Source organism: Zea mays, chromosome 3, assembly GCF_902167145.1.
Source record: "Zea mays cultivar B73 chromosome 3, Zm-B73-REFERENCE-NAM-5.0, whole genome shotgun sequence".
Classification (NCBI taxonomy): Eukaryota; Viridiplantae; Streptophyta; class Magnoliopsida; order Poales; family Poaceae; genus Zea; species Zea mays.
Genome location: NC_050098.1, coordinates 152,906,487 through 152,930,474, shown reverse-complemented (window position 1 = coordinate 152,930,474; position 23,988 = coordinate 152,906,487). Strand labels below are relative to the sequence as shown.

The 23,988-nt window shown below is 53.0% G+C and overlaps 1 long non-coding RNA gene across 2 annotated transcripts; it reads left to right on the top strand.

The window, feature by feature from the left end:
- The first annotated feature begins 530 nt into the window (after window positions 1-530).
- Window positions 531-23,988, top strand: LOC103650752 (uncharacterized). 2 transcript variants are annotated; one of them, XR_002268119.1, is made up of 8 exons: window positions 531-2,253; window positions 2,346-2,484; window positions 7,597-7,749; window positions 7,836-7,925; window positions 22,568-22,773; window positions 23,275-23,413; window positions 23,497-23,612; window positions 23,696-23,988. It is a non-coding gene; the product is annotated as an uncharacterized lncRNA (long non-coding RNA). The 2 variants fall into 2 exon arrangements; XR_564369.3 differs by lacking the exons at window positions 531-2,253; window positions 2,346-2,484 and adding an exon at window positions 3,439-7,512.

The window sequence follows — 23,988 nt, the reverse complement described above, 5'->3', positions numbered from 1 at the left end:
AAAAACATACACTTCCTACTGTTTTTTAACTTCCTACAACCTTTATAACAAACCGTAGGAAATAAATAACTTGCGAGAGGCAACTGATAGCTCTAGGAAATAAATATAACTTCCTACGGTATTTTATAAAAGCTGTAGGAAGTTAACTTTCACATGCTGACCCGTGCGTGCGGTCAAGCGAGCCGCTAACTTCCTACGACCGACTCTAGAAAGTTAACATGGACAACTAACTTCCTACGACCTCCTCTAAGAAGTTAGCTTTCGGTTGCTAATCCGCGGGTGCGGTCAAACGAGCCGCTAACTTCCTACGGCCGCCTCTAGGAAGTTAGCTTTCACCTTTTGACCAGTCAAATGAAAAACTAACTTCCTACGGCCACCTCTAGAAAGTTAGTTGCCCATGCTAACTTCCTACGGCCTGCTCTAGAAAGTTAATTAACTTTCTAGAGCAAATGTACAACCTCTAGAAAGTTACTACAATTTTACTCTAGAAAGTTATATTTTTTATCTTAACCCGTGAATACCTTATCTTCTCTCACTTTCCTTTCTCTCTCGTTTCTTCCACCTACCGTAGAGCATGCCCGAGGCCTGTCCGCCGGAGCGCGCGCCCTCGGCCTAGCCTGTCGCGCCCGCCGGAGCTCCCTCCCCCGGCCCCGGCCGCCGCGCTCGCTTGAGCGCGCGCCCCCAACCCCGCCCGCCGCGCCCGCCGGAGCTCCCGCCCCTAGCCCCGCCCACCGCGCTCGCACCCCTACCGCCGCCGCTGCCGTTTTGCCCGGGTGGAGGGGCGCCCGCCGGAGGAGGGGTGTCGGGATGGCGTCCACGTTCACGTCGCCCTTCGACGAGCTGCACGCGCGCGAGAGGCCTGTACATGGACCCTCCAAGGTGAGCCAGCCACCGTCGCCTACCTCGGGGACATCGCCCGAACGACCAACCTCTTTTCCCCAAAAATTGAATAGCAGTTGGTGGGGATTATCGGATGCTACTGCATGATTAGCCGCCAAGGATTTCGTTGGTCGCGATTTTGAGGTTTCTATGGAGGAAATCCACTGCCCGTTATCATGTATTGTTTGTAATTTGATATCTGATGGGCTCAGGAGTAAGATATGGGTTCCAGTAAACGGTTTGTCTTATTATGACCACCTCCTGTGGTAGGCTCATTGCTCACCTTTGTCTATTATTGAATACTGCAAATAAGGCGGCAACGTTACTGCCAAGAAGTCTAATACATATTAGGGTGCTTACAAGCCGTGATTTCTTAGCTGGTTCACTGGTCATAAAGGGAAACAGAAATTTGACGCTCCTGCAGTTCATTTATCATCAAGGTTTAGTTTGTGTACATAAAGTTGTGGCTTGTGCCAGCAAGGAGGGGGAGGGGATTATGTAAGACTGTACACTATGAAGCAATGGAGAATTAGCTGCATGGGCAAAACTTTAGGCTTGGTAAATCATCAGCAACCATAGTCCTTTAGACATATGTTTGTTGTATGATGCCTGCTGGATCATGAGACTGGTGGCATTTTTTTGTTTTATTAAGCTCCATTTTTTCACCTTTTTTTTGGCTAGGTTGTGATTTAGGAGGAATGATTGCCTGACTAACAGCCAGCTGCCTTAGGGGTGGTCATAAAACATCGCAAAATAAACATAGTTTTGTGAGTCCCATGTGACACCAGGAATTGTGGTGCTTAAGGATTCAACATTCCACCACTGTTGTATTTTATTGCTAGGTCAAAACCATATGTACTGCTAGATGTCTTAGCAGTATCATTGGTAGTACTACTAGCTAATACTGACTAGTGAGCTAAGTGGTCCTGAACATAGCAAACTCTTTTTTTTTGTAATTCGTACTCACTTAGCTAATTTTTGGTTGAAAACAAATGACATTGAACTTTCATGTCAACGTTCTTTTGGATATCTCAAGATCATTTTTCACAAGTACTGTGAATATTGAGCTAGGTCATTCTCAGCATTGCGGCAATATGTTTCTGTAGGATGCTTTGCTTCTGTATATCAGTTCACAACGTATTTGTCAGTCAGAAAAACATGTCATCTGTTCTAGCTAAATGCAGAAGCAGCTGTTATGACCAGTAATAATTTTTCTAAGTAATTTTGAAATACTGTTTGCCCATAGATCATTTGAATGAAATTGTGGCAGAAAAGTTGTCTCTAAAAAGCGCAAGTGACTAAAATTACTTGAAGCAGAGTAATTGCTTGAAAATCAATGGTGTTGATGATTCAAAAAAATTCACAGTGCTAGTGGTAATGTTACTGGAAAATCCAAATAATTTCACCAACCAAAGCTGTGATAGTATTTTATCTTATTTGTTATATATCCTCTGTTTCATATGCAGGATGCATTGGATACAATTCAAATATCTAAGGAAGACCAAATGAAATTATTTTCTATGCTTACAGTTGTCTTGTGGCTGGGAAACATATCATTCTCTGTGATTGATAATAAAAACCATGTGGAAGTTGTCTCAAACGAAGGTATTGACTGTTGTATTTTTTAGTTTACAAATAAAGGGGTTTTTATAGAATACTATGTTTTATAGATATAGAATAAATTTATTTATATAGAATAAAAAACTATTCTACAAAATAAATTAATGGAATTGGTAATAATAAAATTAAAAAGGGAACTCATTAAAATAAAATATACTAATATTCTTTTCCCATAATTTGCATTTATTTCTTTGCCGTATCCAGTAGAAAATGTCCCCAACATGCAGACATTTGATTGTGTGTATTGTATTCACATGGTTGGCTACTACTGCAAAGCTATTAGGCTGCACTGCAAATCAACTACGGCGTGTTTGCGACCCTGCACCAAGCTGGCTCGGCCTGCCCTACTGGCCCAGCCCTAGGTTGGCATGGCCCAGTTGGTGCAAATCCCTTTGTTTGTGTTGCTGTACAAAATGAGCTCGGCCCAAGCGAGAACATGTTTGTGACCCTTACAGACAGCTGGGCTAAGAGGCCAACTGCCCAACTGCCAAACTGGGTATATGTTTGGCAGTTGGCTGTGGTCGGCCTGGCCCATAGACAGGAAATAGAGATGGACATTGCTAACATAAAAAAGAGATGGACATTGCTGACAGAAAATAGAGGATTAGAACAACATATGTCAATTGAACAATACAAGCATCAACTGAGTTAGCCTCAGACAAATTTAACTTAACTTCATCAATTATTGTCATTGCTGGCTACAAGTTACTATCAAAGAAGCCATCTCTATTTTCATGTGATCTTCCTCAGAATAACATATCCATCTGCAACAAGTAGTTGGGCATCCATCTGCAACATATCCATCAAAGAAGCCAGGCAAGATTGACAATAGCAATGATTTTCCTCAGATATAATTGCCATTTTCATGTGATCTTTTAACTTGGAGCATAAGGAACATAGCTGGGCAGCCATGAAACCATGATATTCATCCAACCCAGCCATCAAGTCATCTATGGTGGATAACAGTTGCATTGGGCATGGATGTGCCCCATGGTTCCATGGCAATAATCACAACATGGTGGAAACAACATAATTTTCAGCATATGCCCAGTACCTCACAATTTAAAGATCATCCACATTAACACGGGCAATAATGACAACATGGTTCCATGGCAATTATGTCATCATAGGCATAAAGGAAAGCACAAGTAAACACGGGCCTCAGCTGCACTACAACACATCCAATGCAAATGCTCCTCAGATTAGTGTATATAGCATCATTGGCCAAGTAAAAACTTCAATCATAGTATGAAATGTTTGAGCCTTACAGTAAAAACTTCAATCATAGTAAAAACTTCAATCATAGTAAGAATACAAATAGTGCCTTACAATAAGTTTGAGCCCAATAGCTTAGGGTTCAAATGGTGTCCACCCAAATGTTACCTATTGTTAGCCACCCTCCTAGGTAAATTAGACAAAAGGACTGGTGGGAGTAAACCAGACTGCACACCAAAATGTCTACAACAAATTATTCCTAGTTGTAGTCAAAAGAGAGAGTGGGCAGGAAGAGAGAGTGGGTGGTGGTGCACACCAACATGTAATTCACCTACATGTAGTAGTTCTTGGCTAGGAAGGTCCTAAGCCAAATGTTTCTATGTGCCTCAGTCATGTGAACAAAGCCACTGCCTTGAGCCTTGTTGTCCAGGAGGAAGGTGTAGGCAACAATCAGTGCCTCCTCAGAATAGCCAGGCATCTCCATCACAGCTAAGTAGAGGTTACCATCCACATGGGCAGGTCCAGTCTCTCTAAGGGCATTAGCCACATTGTTCACTGCATCAGACATATTGGTCAACATAAGCATCTCATCCTCACTGAAGTTCCCTCTCTTCCTCTTCCTACCCACAGCTATGGAGGGGATCTCGGTGGCCTTGCTACCCTCTCCAACATCAGTTTGTGCTCTCTCTTCAGAGATATAGGTGAAGGCAGGTCCCTCAACCTTGGCAGCAACACTATCAACCTGGTTCTGTCCTAAGGCTTCACCAGAACCAAGTGCAAATTTGCCAGTGGCCATAGCATGGCCAAAAATGGCCTCCATCTCAGTGTAGAACCTAATAGGGCAGTTTAGGAACTCTGCATCTTTTGGATGGTCCTGATCAAGTAATTGAAAAGATAGTGTTTTAGACAAGTAAAAAAAGCAAGGAGACATAGGAAACAAATCATAGTGCTACCTTGCAGTGGCCAAGGTAGTGCTCCTGATCAAGCAAGATAGCATTGGAGTCACTATCCCATAAAGCCCCACTAAGGTCTTTGAGCTTAGACACCCTAGACCATTTTTGCCTCCATTTCCTCAAGTGGTTATACACCTGAGTTGGGCTCACTGCCTCCCCACTGTACTCCTTAAGGGCTTTGGCCACAGAGTTGACATCCTTGTCCTTGAAGACCTTGTCAGGCCTGCTACCATCACTAAGAAGTTGAGCCATCCTCCTAAGAATAAATCCAGAGGTGTTGTTGTTCCACCTCATTGCCCTAGGACCCCCGGGAACAGCAGCAACAAGACCAGCTGCTGTTGGAGCAGCACCGACACTAGATGCAGTAGCATCATCAGCGTTAGCTGCTGCACTAGCACCAACCCTTATCATCTCAGTCATCACATCAGTAGCTGGGACAAACCCACCCTGATCACCAGCTGGGACTGAAGGCATCTTACCACTGGTTTGCATGTACAAATTAGTATAATAATATCAACACAACAAGAAGAGTCAAATGGGAATAAAAAAATTGGTCTCAGCCATGTCCATCATATTATTACATTATCATCAAACAAACATGAGTTCCATAGCAGGGTAAACAAACCATCATATCCTAGAGCTTCCCCTCCCTTCCCACATAACATTGCAAATGGCATCCCTCTTTGCAGCCATGGCACTGGATTCTTGGCTCTGGCTACCATTATCATCTAGTGGATCTTGTTGTGTGCCAGTGAAACCCTCCTCATCAGGCACTACTTCATCAATGCCAAATCCTAAAATCCAGTTATGCAGGATCGAGCATGCCAACACAAGCTTGACTTGTGTCTTATACTTGTGAAAGGGCTTGTTGTCCAAGATACGAAACCTGTTCTTCAATGCACCTATAGCCCTCTCCACAGTTACTCTAAGTGATGAGTGTCTCAGGTTGAACAGTTCTCTTGCATTGGTAGGTCGATTTCTGCTCCCAAACTCACTCAAATGGTACCTAACCCCCCTGAAGGGGGGTAGAAAGCCAGTGCGGCATGCATACCCCGCATCTACCAAGTAGAATTTACCTACAATGTGAAATCTACTGTGAGCTTGTGTGACATTGTAGAATTTACCTACAATGTGAACTTGGTAGTGCAATTACCTTGTGGGACAGTGAACCCATCATCCCTCTCAATGGCATCAGCCAGGATAAGTGCATCATGGGCAGACCCCTCCCAACCAGCTAGAACGTATGTGAACTTGAGGTCAAATCCACAGCAACCATCACATTTTGTGTCGGGTTAGTTTTCCTACCCCTGAAAGCTTGCTGCATGTGTCTAGGCACCCTTGCCAGCACATGGGTGCCATCAATGGCACCAATGCAGTCCTAAAAACCATATATGTAAGATAAATGAACATGTGAATATGAACAACTAATGAACCCAAGGTAGGCAAATACCTTTAAATATGGATTCCATCTATAGCTTCCAGTGATCTTTGGGTGAGTGGTAGGGCTAGGTGCCTTGATAAGTTCCTTCCTAAGCTCTCCAACAGCATACAAAACCTGATGAAAGTGCTTGTGTACTGTCTGAATGGACCTCCTAAAGGCCTGGTGCACAACTCTGAACCTTTGGTTGTGACCAACAACATGCAAGAACATGGCAACTTGCTCCTCTACTGACACCCCTCCCTATCAGTTACCAGTCCCCTCTCTCTAAAGGTCGTGCATAAAGCAAAAAAAAGGGCTCTCTTCATCCTAAGCATGGAAATGCACTCTACATCAGTGGAGTTGTAAATCATGTTGAGGGTCCTCTGTCTGTGAAGTTCACTTTGTTCCCTAAGTACATAGACTAGAGGGTCAGGCTCTACTTCAGGATCAAACCTTTTTCTTTTAAGCCTAGTTGTAACAAATGAAACCATCACTACTGTCAAGGCAGCTGCTTGCTTACACAACAGCTCGCGGCTCAAAGAGGGATCCATCTACATGCATATAACAATGATACAAGAATTAATCTAATCATACCCTGCTTGGCCTCAACATGTTTGCAAAATGAATCAGTAAGGAAAAAGAACACAGCTGCATCATCTATATGATACCTCCAAGTGAACGTAAAGGACAACATCATCGACCAATTTAATATAAATCCAAAGCAAACCACATGAAAATCAAACTCGCAGCAGGTATAACATGAACAACACACTGTACCAAACCCTAACTCATGAAGCATGAACCTGAAAATAGAACGATTGGGGGTTGATTTCACCTTGGGGTCAAGGTCGTAGCAACGGAGACAGAGCAGATCTAGAAGTATAGGAAGCAGATCGACCAGAGACGAAGCGACGAAGCAGATGCCCAACGCCACGGAGTCCCGGCACCAGGCGGAGCTGGACGCAGCCGCGACACACAACCACTCGCCGCCAGTCTCTCACGAGGGAGGGAGGAGGTGGAAGAAGAACGAGCAGCGAGAGGAGGGGAAAAGGAGGGTGCACCGTCGCCATATATAGCCGCAAGAGGATTCACCGGAGCGCTCCTTCCCCCGCGCGCGAAAACCTCAGCATTCCCGCGCGAGCTCCCGCCAGCCACCTCGCCCGTCGCCAGTGCGCCGCGCGCAGCCGCGCTCCTAGGAAACGAACCCAAGCCGCGTTTCCTGGGAGCCACCCAGGAGGCAGCCTTTTGGCTGTTTTCAGCCAGGCCGCGAAACGGGCCAACCTTGCAAACAAGGCTAGTTGCAGCCCACGGGCGCAACCGGGCTACTGGGCCACCCTCCCAAACATGCCCCTAGTGTCTGTCGTGTCCACTCGTAAGATTCGAGCTGGAAATGACAGTATTATTAAAAAGCTGACATTAACTCAGGTATGTAGTGTCCTTAAAAATTATCTGCACGGATCTATTGTTTTGATCTTTTAGAATTTTATTCAAGATTTCTAATTCCTGTAGGCCATTGACGCAAGAGATGCACTAGCAAAGTCAATATACGCCAATTTATTTGACTGGATCGTTGAGCAAATTAACCACACACTTGGAACGGGGAGGCAATTTACATGGAGATCCATAAGTATATTGGATATTTATGGGTTTGAGTGTTTCAATGTATGGAATATTTTCATTTCATTTAGTACTGATTTACTTGGCAATTGGCATTTCCTAAGTTGTAACATTTGGTTAAACCATTACAGAAGAATGGTTTTGAGCAATTTTGTATAAATTATGCCAATGAGAGGCTGCAGCAGCACTTCAACCGACATCTTTTCAAACTACAACAGGAGGTACGATTCTAACAATTTCTTGCATTATTTATGTTATTGAAGATAGAATAAATGTGAATTGTATCATGCTGCATTATTGCATACTAAGGCTATCTTCAGCACTTGTCGGCGTTTCGACCCCGGGGGGTCCCTGGACCGACGAGTAAATTGTGGCTGCGTGTCCCAGCCCAGATGGGTCGGCGCGAGACGGAACACAAGGGGGAAAACAACAAGGGGAAACCGCGGCCTCGTGTTGTCCTGCGCCCAGGGCGGATGCGCTTGCAGTAGGGGGTTACAAGCGTTCGCGTGGGAGAGAGAGAGAGAGAGCGTGAGCCTTGTGCGTCAGCCCGTTCTCCCGCGCGGCCACCTTCTCGTACGAGAGCACTGGACCTTCCTTTTATAGACTTCCTTTTATAGACGTAACGAGAGGGCCCAGGTGTACAATGGGGGGTGTAGCAACGTGCTAACGTGTCTAGCAAAGGGGAGCCAGAGCCCTGTGTACATGCCTACGTGGCTGTTTGGAGAGGTGTTGCTGCCCTGTTCATGTGATGTCGTGGCCGTCGGAGGAGCGCTTGAGCCCTGTGGAAGTACAGCTGTCGGGGCTGTCGGATCCTTGCTGACGTCTCCTTGCTTCCGTAAGGGGCTGAGAACCGCCGTCGTTATGGAGCACGCAGGGTGCCATCATTACATGTTTTACCGGGGCGAGCCAGATGGGACGCCGGTCTTGTTCCCCGTAGCCTGAGCTGGCTAGGGGTAGGGTAATGATGGCCCCCTTGTGATGTGGTCGGTCCGAGCCCGAGGTCGGGTGAGGTGGTGGCTTCTCCGAGGTCGAGGCTGAGTCCGAGCCCTGGGGTCAGGCGAGGCGGAGACCGTCGTCCGGCGTCGAGGTAGAGTCCGAGCCCTAGGGTCGGGCGAGGCGGAGACCGTCGTCCGAGGTCGAGGTTGAGCCCGAGCCCTGGGGTCGGGCGAGGCGGAGTCTGTCGTCCGACGTCGAGGTTGAGTCCGAGCCCTGGGGTCGGGCGAGGCGGAGCTTCCTATGGCGCCCGAGGCTGGACTTAGCTGCTTTCGGCCTCACTCTAGCGAGTGGCACAGCAGTCGGAGCAGGGCAGGCGGCGCTGTTTTCCTGTTAGGTCGGTCAGTGGAGCGGCGAAGTGACTGCGGTCACTTCGGCCCTGTCGACTGAGGAGCGCGCGTCAGGATAAGGTGTCAGACGATCCTTGCATTGAATGCTCCTGCGATACGGTCGGTTGGCATGGCGATCTGGCCAAGGTTGCTTCTCCGCGAAGCCTGCCCGTGCTGGGCCTCGGGCGAGTCGAAGGTGCGCCCGTTGCTTGAGGAGACCCTCGGGCGAGACGTGAATCCTCCTAGGTCGGCTATCTTTGCCCGAGGCTGGGCTCGGGCGAGGCGAGATCGTGTCCCTTGAGTGGACGGAGCATTGACCTGAATTGTGCCCATCAGGCCTTTGCAGCTTTGTGCTGATGGGGGTTACCAGCTGAGATTAGGAGTCTTGGGGTATCCCTAATTATGGTCCCCGACAGTAGCCCCCGAGTCTCGAAGGGAGTGTTAGTACTCGCTTGGAGGCTTTTGTCGCACTTTTTTGCAAGGGGACCGGCCTTTCTCGGTTCCGTTTCGTTCCGGTGGGTGCGCGCGAGCGCACCCGTCGGGTGTAGCCCTTGAGGCCTCGGAGGAGTGGTTTGACTCCTTCGAGGTCTTAGCGCTTTTCGTGACGCCTCGGCCGGTCTGGTTGTTCCCTCATGCGAACTGGTCGTTGCCCGGGTGCATAGTCAGGTTCCAAGTTCTCGGGCTGGTATGTTGACGCTGTCAACGGTTTGGTCGGAGCCGGGTTTGCGAGAGCAGCCCCCGAGCCTCCGCACAGAGCGAGAGGACGGTCAAGGACTGACTCAGCTTTTTACATACGCCCCTTCGTCGCCTTTTCGCGAGGAGGGGGGAAAGCGCCATGTTGCCCTCGGAGGGCGCCGAACATGGTGTCTCCAGTGAGTTGCTAACGGGTGATTCGAGTGGACGCCCGTGCCCCGTTCGATAAGGGTCATCTAGTGGCCCAGAGGCGCGCTCCAAAAGTACCTGCAGGTGATTTGCCGGACCCGGTCCCGTTTGATAGGGTCAGAGGGCTCGATGCCTCCCTTTGATGGGATTCTGTTACAAAATCACTCCTGCTGGTCTCGGAAATGTCCTAGGGTACCTCGGGAGCGTAGCCCGAGCCTCGGCCATGTATCGGACGTACCCAGAGTCATCCCTCGCTCTGCGTGCTCTAAGGCGGCTGTCGAACCCTTCGGGGGCCAGCCTACGAACCCCTGATCAGTAGTGGGCGCGGAGCCCGAGTGGCCTGAGGCGGCTGTCGAACCCTTCCGAGGGGCCAGCCTTCGAACCTGTGACCAGTAGTGGGCGCGGAGCCCGAGTGCTCTGAGGTGGCTGTCGAACCCTTCCGAGGGGCCAGCCTTCGAACCTCTGATCAGTAGGGGGGCTCGGGGCCCGCTTCCTTCGCGGAGAAGGATCCCTTTTGGAGTATCCCCTTTCCCGGTCCTTGTAGCAAGAGAGAGAAAGGGGAAGAGGAAAAGGATACGAAATTGAACGTCGTGGCGCACCTTTTTTGACACGGTCATCATGGCGGAGGTGAAGCGTCGCCCGCTTCGCCTGCCAAAGGTGTCACCTGCCCCGCCGCAGAGTTAATGCGACATGACGAGTGGTTCGCGGGGCAGCCGTTGTGCGTGCGCGAGCCGTTCGAGGAACGGAACACGGGCGCGTCGTCTTCACGCCGTGGGAGAGGGCTCTCTCGCTGTCCCTGGAGGGGATGTGAGCCTGCAGACGATTTGACTGCTGCTTCCGCCCGCCTGCCGCCGCCATTAATGCCGGCCCACCTTTGGCCATATCGACCGTCTCGCCTTCTTCCGCGGCGGACTGACCTGTGACCAACGTGCTCGGTTGGCACTGTTGGGCCATGCGCAGGGTTTCCTCGAGTCGCGACACCGGTTCCGCAGTCGAGAAGTCGCGGTACTCGCGCAAGTGGCGGTGCAGCTTCTCGCACGTAGTAACCGGCGCGCCGGTTACATGATGTGTGGGCCTGGGCCTCCATGCTGGACGCGTCGAAGTCGAAAGGGTGCGCCCCCTTGGTGCGGTTGCATGCCGCCTGCATGGCGGTCCGCCCTTTCACCCGCTGGTCTGGGCGAAAGTGGAGGAGTGCTTGTAACCGCTGGGCAGTTACGCGCTCCGCGCGCGGCGGTTTGGCTCCTTCTGTCCTGGGCCAGCTTGCATGACGCGTGGGACCCAGCCCCCGTGTCGTAGGGGGAGGACCTTGGAGCGTGTTGGTGAAGACTCAGTCCGCGACGACTGAGGACGCAAGTGGGGAGAGTCGCCTTTAAAAAGGGGGCGACCCCCTTGGATGGTAGTCATGACTTCACACTCCCCTCATGCATTGCGCCCTTCCACCTTCCGAGCCCCCGGATGGGGAGCGCCCGCGTTGCTTTCGTCTTGCTGCTGTTGGAGGAGCGCAACTTCGCGGAAGTTGGTACCTTTCAGCCATCGTTTGGCTTCAAGGATTTTCATCAGGCAGCCCAGCTGCATCCCCTCGCCGATGGTCACCCAAGACGGTGACCACCAGTTCGATGGTGGGGAGAAGCAAGCCGGGCTGCGGCCTCTGCCCCGCCCTCAGCTTCAAGGATCTTCATCATCCTTGCTGGGGCGGAGGGCGAGCTGAGCCGGAGCTCTACCTCGCGTACGGGCCGGCGTCCCGCTTCTTCCTCCAGCTTCTGGGGGTGGAAACCATCCTCCAGCTCTGCGGAGGAGGCGCCCTCCAGCCATGCCGGGGAACGCGAACTGTTGCTGCCCAGCCAGGGTGCAACATTCCGTCCTCTGTCCTTGTCTTCGTGGCGAGGACGGGAGTGAGGACCTGTCGGTGCGCTTTGGGGCGGCCGACGCTCGCTGGTGCGGGGTTGGTGGGCAGGTGGACGCCGCCGTCGGTGCTGAGGTGGTGGCAGCTGGAGAAAGCTTCTCCGCCGACGAGACCGTCAGCGCCACCCGCGGACCGACCTCCGACTCTTTGGCTTCAATATCCGGTTCTCGTCCCTTGAGTGGGGACGCGAACGAGAGCCTTCCGGCGGCAGCGTCCGGCCTAGGACCATCGCTGCTGCTGCAGAGGTCGCTGGCGAGTCGCCCGGAGTTTGTCGTCCCACAGGCTCTCCGATGTGGAGGTTGTTCATACCCGCGGGAGTGGAACCAGAGTTCCGTTTGTAATGGCACCTTGAGTGCCGGTGTCTGTTCATTGCGGCTGTCGGGGCCTGAACATCTTAGGTATCCTGGGTGTAATACCATGTTTTTTCCTCATTTTGAGCACTAGGACTCGCCTGTCGGCTAGCTGGACCGCTTAACCAAGTGTGAGTTGCCCTGTGCGGAAGGTGACGAGTGAGGTATCCGTATCCCGGAGGCGTAGGAGTCCCTCGGCTCGGTCGGCCTTGCAACCCGAGGCTCCTCTTGCTCAGTTAAAGGAACCCTCGGCCGCTCTGCGATGAGCCGAAGCCAGAGGCAGCGGTGTCAGCATGGACAGAGGCGGAGTTGGCTCGAAAAGAAGCTTCGTCGGCCGGAGCCTGGCCGGGCCATCCACTGGCGGGACCAACACCGGAGTCGGGTTGCCGAGGCCATGAGCCGGGCTGATGTCCTCGGGGGACAGCTGGCTGAGGCTACGGAGCGGCCGGTCGAGCCATCTGCTCGGGCCGGGTTCCTGGAGGAGACCCCGACGACGATGGCCCAGGAGCGGTGCTGACATCTTCCTTCGAGGTGGAGATCCTCCGACCGTGGTGCCGTCCGAGGCCGGGTCGGATTCCGCCGAAGGTGGAGTTGACGCCGAGGGTGCTGCTGCTCCCCCTTCTGATGTCTGATCCTGCAGGAACAACTTATCTGTAGTATGCATATGTTTTTTGTGGCCGCCGAGGCCCAAACATACCATCGTCGTGTTGTAAAGTTGCGTTTCTTTTCCCCTTGTTTAGAGTATCAGGACTTATTTTTCGGTAACAGAATCGTTTGTGCGAGTGTGAGTTACTTTTCACGGAAGGTGATGAGTGAGGTATCCGTATCCCGGAGGCGTAGGAGTCCCTCGGCTCGGTCGGCCTTGCCGCTTACGTGTACTCTTACTCGTCCGTTGGATTCTGTTATCGATATAGTCGAGAAGGCCCGAAAAATCGTTTCGGCAGAAAAGTTTTCGAGCGTTAAGACTTGTTCGGTCAGCGGAATCGCTTATCCGAGCGTGAGTTACTTATCGCAGAAGGTGATGAGTGAGGTATCCGTATCCCGGAGGCGTAGGAGTCCCTCGGCTCGGTCGGCCTTGCCGCTTACGTGTACTCCGTCGTTTTCAGGATCCCACTATCGAAGTAGTCGAAAAGCACGAAAGATGTTCGAGCAGAAAGACTTTTTCCGAGGAAAATTTTGACGCAGAGGGGGTTCCCCCTTCTAGCCCCCGAGAGAGGGTCAGGCTTTGCCGAGGCAAGGCTGGCCCTTCCTTGATGGTTAGACTTTATTTGCGTATGTAAATGAGGTGTATGAACGACTTGAAAACATCTTAAGGGTAGAAGCGACATAGCTGTCGGATGTTCCAAGCGTTGCTGTAGACCTCGCCTTGACTGTTGGCCAGCTTGTATGTTCCGGGCTTCAAAATCTTGGCAATGATGAACGGCCCTTCCCAGGGAGGCGTGAGCTTGTGGCGCCCTCGGGCGTCTTGTCGTAGCCGAAGCACCAAGTCGCCCACCTGGAGGTCTCGGGACCGAACCCCTCGGGCGTGGTAGCGTCGCAGGGACTGCTGATACCGCGCCGAGTGTAGTAAGGCTACGTCCCGAGCCTCCTCCAGCTGGTCCAGTGAGTCTTCTCGGTTGGTCCGGTTGCTTCGGTCGTCGTGCGCCCTCGTTCTCGGGGATCCGTATTCTAAGTCTGTGGGCAAGATAGCCTCGACCCCATAGACTAGAAAGAATGGCGTGAAGCCCGTGGCTCGGCTTGGCGTCGTCCTTAGACTCCAGAACACTGAGGGGAGTTCCTTCATCCACCGCCTGCCAAATTTGTTGAGGTCGTTGTAGATCCTTGGCTTGAGTCCTTGCAGAATCATGTCGTTGGCACGCTCTACCTGCCCATTCGTCATGTGGTGAGCTACGGCGGCCTAGTCCACCCAGATGTGGTGGTCCTCGCAGAAGTCCAGGAACTTTCTGCCAGTGAACTGGGTGCCGTTGTCGGTGATGATGGAGTTCGGGACCCCAAAGCGATGGATGATGTTGGTGAAGAACGCCACCGCCTGTTCGGACCTGATGCTGTTTAGGGGTCTGACCTCGATCCACTTGGAGAATTTTTCGATGGCGACCAGCAGGTGCGTGTAGCCCCCAGGTGCCTTCTGCAAGGGACCGACGAGGTCCAGACCCCACACAGCAAATGGCCAGGTGATGGGTATTGTTTGCAGGGCCTGAGCGGGCAGGTGCGTCTGCCTTGCGTAGAATTGGCACCCTTGGCTGGTGCGTACAATCTTAGTGGCGTCGGCCACCGCGGTTGGCCAGTAGAAACCCTGTCGGAAAGCGTTTCCAACAAGGGCTCGAGGCGCTGCGTGATGACCGCAAGCCCCCGAGTGTATTTCTTGTAATAACTCCTGACCTTCGGCGATGGATATGCATCGCTGGAGGATGCCTGAGGGGCTGCGGTGGTAGAGCTCCTTTCCGTCACCCAGCAAGACGAACGACTTGGCGCGCCGCACCAGTCGCCGAGCTTCGGCTCTGTCGAGGGGTAGCTCTCCTCGGTGGAGATATTGCAGGTACGGGGTCTGCCAGTTTCGATTAGGCGGGACCCCATTCCGCTCTTCCTCGATGTGCAGTGCCTCACCCTCGGGGGCCGAGGGTGCCTCGGGCAGAGCTGAGGGTGCCTCGGGCTGAGCCGAGGGCGCCTCGGGTAGGACCGAGACCTTCTCGGGCTCGGGCGTGTCGTCGGTCTTGACTGAGGGTTGATGTAGGTCTCGGGAGAAGACGTCCGGGGAAACCGTTGTCCGCCCCGAGGCTATCTTAGCCAGCTCGTCCGCAGTCTCGTTGTATCGTCGGGCGATGTGGTCGAGCTCGAGCCCGTAGAACTTGTCCTACAGGCGCCGAACCTCATCGCAGTAGGCTTCCATCTTCGGGTCGCGGCAATGGGAGTTCTTCATGACTTGGTCGATGACGAGCTGTGAGTCACCACGAGCGTCGAGGCGCCGGACCCCTAGTTCGATGGCGATGCGCAACCCGTTAACCAGAGCCTCGTACTCGGCCACATTGTTGGACACCGGGAAATGGAGGCGCAGCACGTAGCAGAGGTGCTTCCCGAGGGGCGAGATGAAGAGCAGGCCCGCGCCCGCTCCTGTCTTCATCAACGACCCATCGAAAAACATGGTCCAGAGTTCCGGTTGGATCGAAGCTGCTGGAAGCTGGGTGTCGACCCATTCAGCCACAAAGTCCGCCAAGACTTAGGACTTGATGGCCTTCCAAGGGGCGAACGAGATTGTCTCGCCCATGATCTCCACCGCCCACTTTGCAATCCTACCCGAGGCCTCTCGGCACTGGATGATCTCCCCCAGGGGGAAGGATGACACCATAGTCACCGGATGAGACTCGAAGTAGTGTCGCAACTTTCGCCGCGTCAGAATTACCGCGTACAGTAGCTTCTGGATCTACGGGTAGCGGATTTTGGTCTCGGGCAGTACCTCACTGATGAAGTAGACCGGCCTCTGGACGGGCAATGCATGCCCTTCTTCTCGTCTCTCGACCACGATCCCGGCGCTGACCACCTGAGTGGTAGCGGCGACGCAGATCAAGAGGGCTTCTCCGGCAGCGGGGGGCACCAAGATGGGCGCGCTTGTAAGGAGCGCCTTTAGGTTCCCGAGGGCTTCCTCGGCCTCGGGGGTCCAAGTGAAGCGCTCGGTCTTCCTTAAGAGGCGGTACAGAGGTAGGCCTCTTTCGCCGAGGCGCGAGATGAAACGGCTCAGAGCCGCAAGGCATCCCATGACCCTCTGTACTCCTTTCAAGTCGTTGATAGGCCCCATGTTGGTGATGGCCACGATTTTCTCCGGGTTGGCCTCGATGCCCCGCTCGGAGACGATGAACCCCATGAGCATGCCTCGGGGGACTCCGAAGACACACTTCTCAAGATTGAGTTTTACGCCTTTCGCCTTGAGACACTTGAATGTCGTTTCAAGGTCGGATAGGAGGTCGGAGGCTTTCCTCGTCTTGACTACGATGTCATTGACGTAAGCCTCGACCGTTCGACCAATGTGGTCTCCAAACACGTGGTTCATGCACCTTTGGTATGTCGCACCCGCATTCCTCAAACCGAATGGCATAGTAACGTAGCAGTACATGCCAAAATGTGTGATGAAAGAAGTCGCGAGCTGGTCGGACTCTTTCATCCTGATTTGGTGATACCCTGAGTAGGCATCGAGGAAAGACAGGGTTTCGCACCCAGCAGTGGAATCCACGATTTGATCGATGCGAGGCAGAGGGTAGGGAACTTTCGGACATGCTTTGTTTAGACCGGTGTAGTCTACACACATCCGCCATTTCCCACCTTTCTTTCTCACAAGCACAGGGTTGGCTAGCCATTCGGGATGGAATACCTCTTTGATGAACCCTGCAGCCATCAGCTTGTGGATCTCCTCGCCTATGGCTGTGCGCTTTTCTTCGTCGAATCGGCGCAGAGGCTGCTTCACGGGTCGGGCTCCAGCTCGGATATCCAGCGAGTGCTCGGCGACATCCCTCGGTATGCCAGGCATGTCCGAGGGACTCCACGCAAAAAACTTCAGCGTTCGCGCGGAGAAAGTCGATGAGCACTGCTTCCTATTTGGGGTCGAGCTCGGAGCCGATCCGGATCTGCTTGGAGGCGTCGTTGCTGGAGTCGAGAGGGACAGACTTAACCGCCTCTGCTGGCTCGAAGTTGCCGGCGTGGCGCTTCGCATCCGGCACCTCCTTGGAGAGGCTCTCTAGGTCGGCGATGAGGGCCTCGGATTCGGCGAGGGCCTCGGTGTACTCCACGCACTCCACGTCGCATTCGTACACGTGTCGGTACGTGGAGCCGACGGTGATGACCCCGTTGGGGCCCGACATCTTGAGTTTGAGGTAGGTGTAGTTGGGGACGACCATGAACTTGGCATAGCATGGTCTCCCCAGCACTGCGTGGTAGGTCCCTCAGAACCCGACCACCTCGAACGTGATGGTTTCCTTTCGGAAGTTGTAGGGAGTCCTGAAGCAGACGGGCAGATCGAGTTGCCTAAGGGGTTGGACGCGTTTCCCGGGGATGATCCCGTGAAAAGGCGCCGCGCCGACCCGGATCGTGGACAGATCGATCTGCAGGAGCCCGAGGGTCTCGGCGTAGATGATGTTGAGGCTGCTGCCTCCGTCCATGAGGACCTTGGTAAGCCTGACGTTGCCGATGACGGGATCGACAACGAGCGGGTACTTTCCCGGGCTCGGCACGCGGTCGGGGTGGTCGCCCCGGTCGAAGGTGATGGGCTTGTCGGACCAGTCTAGGTAGACTGGCACCACCACCTTCACCGAGCAGACCTCCCGGCGCTCTTGCTTGCGGTGTCGAGCTGAGGCGTTCGCCACTTGCCCACCGTAGATCATGAATCAGTCGTGGACCTTGGGGAACTCCTCTGCCTTGTGATCCTCCTTCTTGTCGTCGTTGTGGGCTCTACCACCTTCCGCCGGGGCCCAACCTTGTGGAAGTAGCGCCAAAGCATGACGCACTCCTCAAGGGTGTGCTTGACGGGACCCTGATGATAGGGGCACGACTCCTTGAGCATCTTGTCGAACAGGTTGGCGCCTCCGGGAGGCTTCCGAGGGTTTCTGTGCTCGGCGGCAGCGACAAGGACTGCATCGGCGGCGTCGTGTTTCGCTTGCGACTTCTTCTTGCCCTTCTTCCTCGTGCCGCGCTGAGCGGAGGCCTCAGGGACGTCTTCCGGCAAGCGCCCCTGGGGCTGCTTGTCCTTCCGGAAGATGGCCTCGACCGCCTCCTGACTAGAGGCGAACTTGGTGGCAATGTCCATCAGCTCGCTCGCCTTGGTGGGAGTCTTGCGACCCAGCTTGCTCACCAGGTCGCGGCAAGTGGTGCCGGTGAGGAACGCGCCGATGACATCCGAGTCGGTGATGTTGGGCAGCTCGGTGCGCTGCTTCGAAAATCACCGGATGTAGTCCCGGAGGGATTCTCCTGGTTGCTGGCGGCAGCTTCGGAGATCCCAAGAGTTCCTAGGGCGCACGTATGTGCCCTGGAAGTTGCCGGCGAAGGCTTTGACCAGGTCGTCCCAGTTGGAGATCTGCGCAGGGGGCAGATGCTCCAGCCAGGCTCGGGCGGCGTCGGAGAGGAACAGGGGAAGGTTGCAGATGATGAGGTTGTCATCGTTCGTTCCACCCAGCTGGCAGGCCAGCCGGTAGTCTGTGAGCCACAGTTCCGGCTTTGTCTCCCCCGAGTACTTGGTGATGGTAGTCGGGGTTCGGAACCGGGTCAGGAACGACGCCCGTCGTATGGCCCGGCTGAAAGCTTGCGGACCGGGTGGTTCGGGCGAGGGGCTCCGATCCTCCCCGCTGTCATAGCGTCCCCATGCCTGGGGTGGTAGCCTCGGCGCACCTTCTCGTCGAGGTGGGCTCGACGGTCGCGACGGCGGTGCTCGTTGCCGAGGCGACCCGGGGCCGCAGGCGCTGTGTTCCGCGTGCGCCCGGTGTGGACCGAGGCTTCCCGTATGAATCGGGAAGTCGCGGCGCGATGCTCCGGGGGGTACCCCTGCCTGCGGGAGGCAGAGCTTTCGGTCCGTCGGACCGCGACATCTTCCAGGAGATTCTTGACCTCTACCTGGATACGCCGCTCCTCGGTGGTGGATGGTTCCGGCATCGCTCGGAGTAGTATTGCTGCTGCAGCTAGGTTCTGGCCGACCCCACTGGAAGCTGGGGGCAGCCTTGCCCTGGCATCGTCGGCGATGCGGTGCTGGACGTCCTGGGGCAGATGACGCGCTTCTCCGGCCGGTGCTCGGCCTACCCACTCCTGCCCGATATTTTGCCGGAGCTGCACAAGTTGTCCTGCTTCCTCGTCGAGCCTGGCCTACATCTCGTGGATTTGCTCGAGCTGTGCGTCCTGACCCCCCGCAGGGACTGGGACCACAACTAGCTCCCGAAGGATGTCAACGCGAGGCGCAGGCCTAGGGGGATCGCCGTCCTCCGGCATACCAAGGTGGTTGCCTTCGTCGAGACCCCCTAGATCGACGTGGAAACATTCGCGACTTGGGCCACAGTCCTCGTCACCGAGGCTGTGGCTACTACCGGAGCAATCAGAGAGGCAGTAGTCACATGCGGTTATGAAGTCCCGCATAGCACTGGGGTTACCGAGCCCGGAGAAGTCCCAACCAGAGTCGGGCTCGTCATCTTCCACGGAACCCGGGGGCCTGTAGGTCGAGACGGCCGTCAGTCGGTCCCAGGTTGACCGCATATGGTACCTCGGAAGGTTCAGATATGCCTTTATGACAGTGTCCACCGAAGCGGGATCGCTCGGTGGGTCGAAGCTGAGTTTAAAAGGCACAGGATGGGAAACAGACGGTACCTCTTGATCGACGGATGGTGACAAAGTCGCGTTGGGGACGGACTGCACTGTTATCTCAGGTACGAGGCTAACGCCCAGCAAGCCCTTCGCGAGCGCGCTGGCGTCGTCCGTCTGCTTGGGGTTGGCATGTTGCGAGGAAACGACGCTCGTCTTCGTCTCAGACGTGAGGTCAAAGCCCGACGTGTCCCCCGCTGGGGCGCCGGCGCCGTCGACTCGCTCGACAGCCGACGAGGTGCCGCCTCTTGCTTGGCCATGCCTGCCCCGCCTCCTCCTCCGTCGGCGGGGAAGGTGACGGGACAGACTCGGATGTTGCTCTTCCGCCACGCGGGGAAGACGTCGTCGATTCCGCCACCGGCGGGCGGGCTGACGTCCGCCATTGTCGTTGTCGCGCGGCAGAGGAAGGAGTATCATGTCATAGCTGCCGTCGAGGGACATGAACTCAAGACTCCCGAAACGGAGCATCGTCCCGGGTTGGAGAGGTTGCTGGAGACTACCCATCTGGAGCTTGACGGGAAGCTGTTCGTCAACACGCAGCAGGCCCCTACCTGGCGCGCCAACTATCGGCGTTTCGACCCGGGGGGTCCCTGGACCGACGAGTAAATTGTCGCTGCGTGTCCCAGCCCAGATGGGTCGACGCGAGACAGAACACAATGGGGAAAACAGCAAGGGGAAACCGCGGCCTTGTGTTGTCCTGTGCCCAGGGCGGATGCGCTTGCAGTAGGGGGTTACAAGCGTTCGCGTGGGAGAGAGAGAGAGAGAGAGTGAGCCTTGTGCGTCAGCCCGTTCTCCCGCGCGGCCACCTTCTCGTACGAGAGCCCTGTACCTTTCTTTTATAGACGTAAGAAGAGGGCCCAGACGTACAATGGGGGGTAGCAACGTGCTAACGTGTCTAGCAAAGGGGAGCCAGAGCCTTGTGTACATGCCTACGTGGCTGTTTGGAGAGGTGTTGCTGCCCTGTTCATGTGATGTCGTGGCCGTCGGAGGAGCGCTTGAGCCCTGTGGAAGTACAGCTGTCGGGGCTGTAGGATCCTTGCTGATGTCTCCTTGCTTCCGTAAGGGGCTGAGAACCGCCATCGTCATGGAGCACGCAGGGTGCCATCATTACCTGTTTTACCGGGGCGAGCCAGATGGGACGCCGGTCTTGTTCCCCGTAGCCTGAGTTGGCTAGGGGTAGGGTAATTATGGCCCCCCTGTGACGTGGTTGGTTCGAGCCCGTGGTCGGGCGAGGTGGTGGCTCCTCCGAGGTCGAGGCTGAGTCCGAGCCCTGGGGTCGGGCGAGGCGGAGACCGTCGTCCAACGTCGAGGTAGAGTCCGAGCCCTGGGGTCGGGCGAGGCGGAGACCATCGTCCGAGGTCGAGGTTGAGCCCGAGCCTTGGTGTCGGGCGAGGCGGAGTCCGTCGTCCGACGTCGAGGTTGAGTCCGAGCCCTGGGGTCGGGCGAGGCGGAGACCGTCTTCCGAGGCCGAGACGGGGGCCGAGCCTTGGGTCGGGTGAGGCGGAGCTTCCTATGGCGCCCGAGGCTGGACTTAGCTGCTGTCGGCCTCACTCTGGCGAGTGGCACAACAGTCGGAGCAGGGCAGGCGGCATTGTTTTCCTGTCAGGTCGGTCAGTGGAGCGGCGAAGTGACTGCGGTCACTTCGGCTCTGTCGACTGAGGAGCGCACGTCAGGATAAGGTGTCAGACGATCCTTGCATCGAATGCTCCTGCGATACGGTCGGTTGGCGTGGCGATCTGGCCAAGGTTGCTTCTCCGTGAAGCCTGCCCGTGCTGGGCCTCGGGCGAGTCGAAGGTGCGCCCGTTGCTTGAGGAGACCCTCGGGCGAGACGTGAATCCTCCTGGGTCGGCTATCTTTGCCCGAGGCTGGGCTCGGGCGAGGCGAGATCGTGTCCCTTGAGTGGACGGAGCTTTGACCTGAATTGCGCCCATCAGGCCTTTGCAGCTTTGTGCTGATGGGGGTTACCAGCTGAGATTAGGAGTCTTGAGGGTACCCCTAATTATGGTCCCCGATAGCACTCTTCCTATCTCACCCCCTATCTCACTCATTATTTCAAACCTCACTCTGTAAACAATACAATCTACAGTGCAAAAAATAATGTCTTGCACGACTATATGCATGCTCTGGCTCTGCTGAGCCTGGCCTAAGGATGTAAAGTTGTAAACGACCCTAAAAACTTTGCCACATGTCATAACTAGCGGATGGATGTGGTCACATGCTGAAGTTGATCTGTCTAACTTGAGTCAGATATGAACAGCAGTTTGATTTGATCCGAATATTATTTATTTTGTGGTTTGCCTTTCGTGTGATTCTATGCGTCCGGGGACCCAAAATAACCTCTCGACGTGTGGGAGATAAGACAACCCCGGGTATTGCGTTAAGAAGACCTCATGCTGGTCTTGAAAACCCTCGAACTCCTACCCCACTCATACACAACGATACCGTAGTTCATGTGAGAACGAATGAACGATCACGTCTGGACCTTAGACCTTGCTTCTGAGGACAAAACCCATTAGGATGTCTTGTAGTTGGCACTAGGCACTAGGATTGACAATCTATGTGGTTGTCAGCTATGACCACTTACCCAACTTATGGTTATGAAAACTAGTCAACCTTTGAGAAGAAAATAGTTATTCTAGAAAACACAAAAACCTAGAAAACCACAGGAAGCAACTAGTTTATGATGTGCCGAGAAGGCCCCGATACTAGTTCCAATTCTGTTTTACGTCTGGTTATGAACTTATGATTATTTGTTCTGGTCCACTGTGCACATACCTTGCTCATTTGCTTTTGTATCCATAGATCATTTGAATGAGATTGTGGCATTTTTTGGGGAGGAGTTTTTACTAGTTAGCAGCTACTTGTCTTGTATAATATATTCTGACTAAATGATTTTGGACATTGGTTTATGGACACTTGCTAGGGGTGTCAATATGTTAAAAAATTATATATATAAAATGCCTATGAACTTGCTTGATATAACTATTATGTGGACATTCATTACTTCTTCATCTATTAAAGGCACTTGGAAATTGTTGTGGTCATTCTGTAAAGTTGGCTTATGATGTGTTTGTTCTCTGTAGAAATCCATGCTCTGAAACTTGATCCAGGACATAGAGCCCTTGGACCTAAGTGTCATCCAGAAAGATGTTGCTCCTGAAACAGTAGATGCAATGAAGAGGACTATTTCTGGCATGTTGGGTCTTCTTCCATCCGATCAGTTCTGTGTCATTGTAGAAGCCCTTTGAAATCCCTTCTTCAAGTTATTGGTATCTTCAATTATGATTGGGTATGTTTTCTATTCACCAAATTTTTCTATGATGGTGGGTGTGAAAAGTATTTCTGAGACTTGGTTGCATAATCAGACACATGTTTGCTTGAGCTGTTGTTCAGTTTGGAATTCTGAATCAACATCTGTTAGCTATATCAGTCAATTAAATGGCATGTGAAATTGATGGCAACTCTTGCTATCTTGCTATTTATTAGTTTAGCAAGACATCATGTGGACCTAAAAATGATGAGTGATTTTGCCATATGCCTTTCTGACATGTTTTGTATGAGAAAGGGGCCTGTCGTTATCAGATGATTAAAATATGGCAATCTTCTAGTGATGTTTAGTCCATGGTAATGACATTTCTTCTGCTTGTACCACTTTTTGGTGGTTGCTGGTTCTTTTGCTTCTTTTAGGTCAAGTAGAGAGTTTAAGCATATTCTGTTGTATGGAGTCAACTCATTATGCTTGTGTAGCTTTCTTTTTCCATAAGAATTTGTTGTGGTCTGCTGCTTGTAGCTCCCGTCACTCCACTCAAGATCCAGCAGAAGTGGAGCAACTGCGAGAAAAACTTAGGAATCAGGATTACTTGAAGCAACAAGCTGCGCAACATGAATATTATGCTAAACAGATTCAACAACAACAAACACTCATACAAGTAAGTTAAAAATATAATAGCTTTCATTTTAAGATATGTATTGATTTAAAACGCTGATGTGAATGAGTTCGACAATTTTGTAGCAACTAGCACAGACCCAAGGGATACACGTCCCGGTACCCCCCTACCACCACCTCCCGTTCATTATCCTTGGTCTTCACCTCCACCTACACCTACATCTCCACCTACCGAACATCAGGTATGCAAAATTCATCATCATTTACTTGTTGTTAGTTATATTATGATGTAACTCAGCAAATATCATTTGTACATGTATATTAGACCCCTTCAGCTACCTTGCCGACGCATGAACGAGAAGACGGGTTAGACTTTTTCGAAACCCTCTTCGCTAGTGGAGGTATGGACCATCACTCGTCACTGTAACCCGATGGTGATCGGCGATCGTGAGCTTCCATGTTATGTGTTCTAATACTTAAGACTTTTATTATGACTATGTATGAGATATTGTCTCTTATTAGTACTGGATGAGATGTGCCTTATTATGATTATGGATAAGACTTTTGTGATGTAATTGATGAGACTATGGATTTAAATATTGTTATGTGATTGTGTGT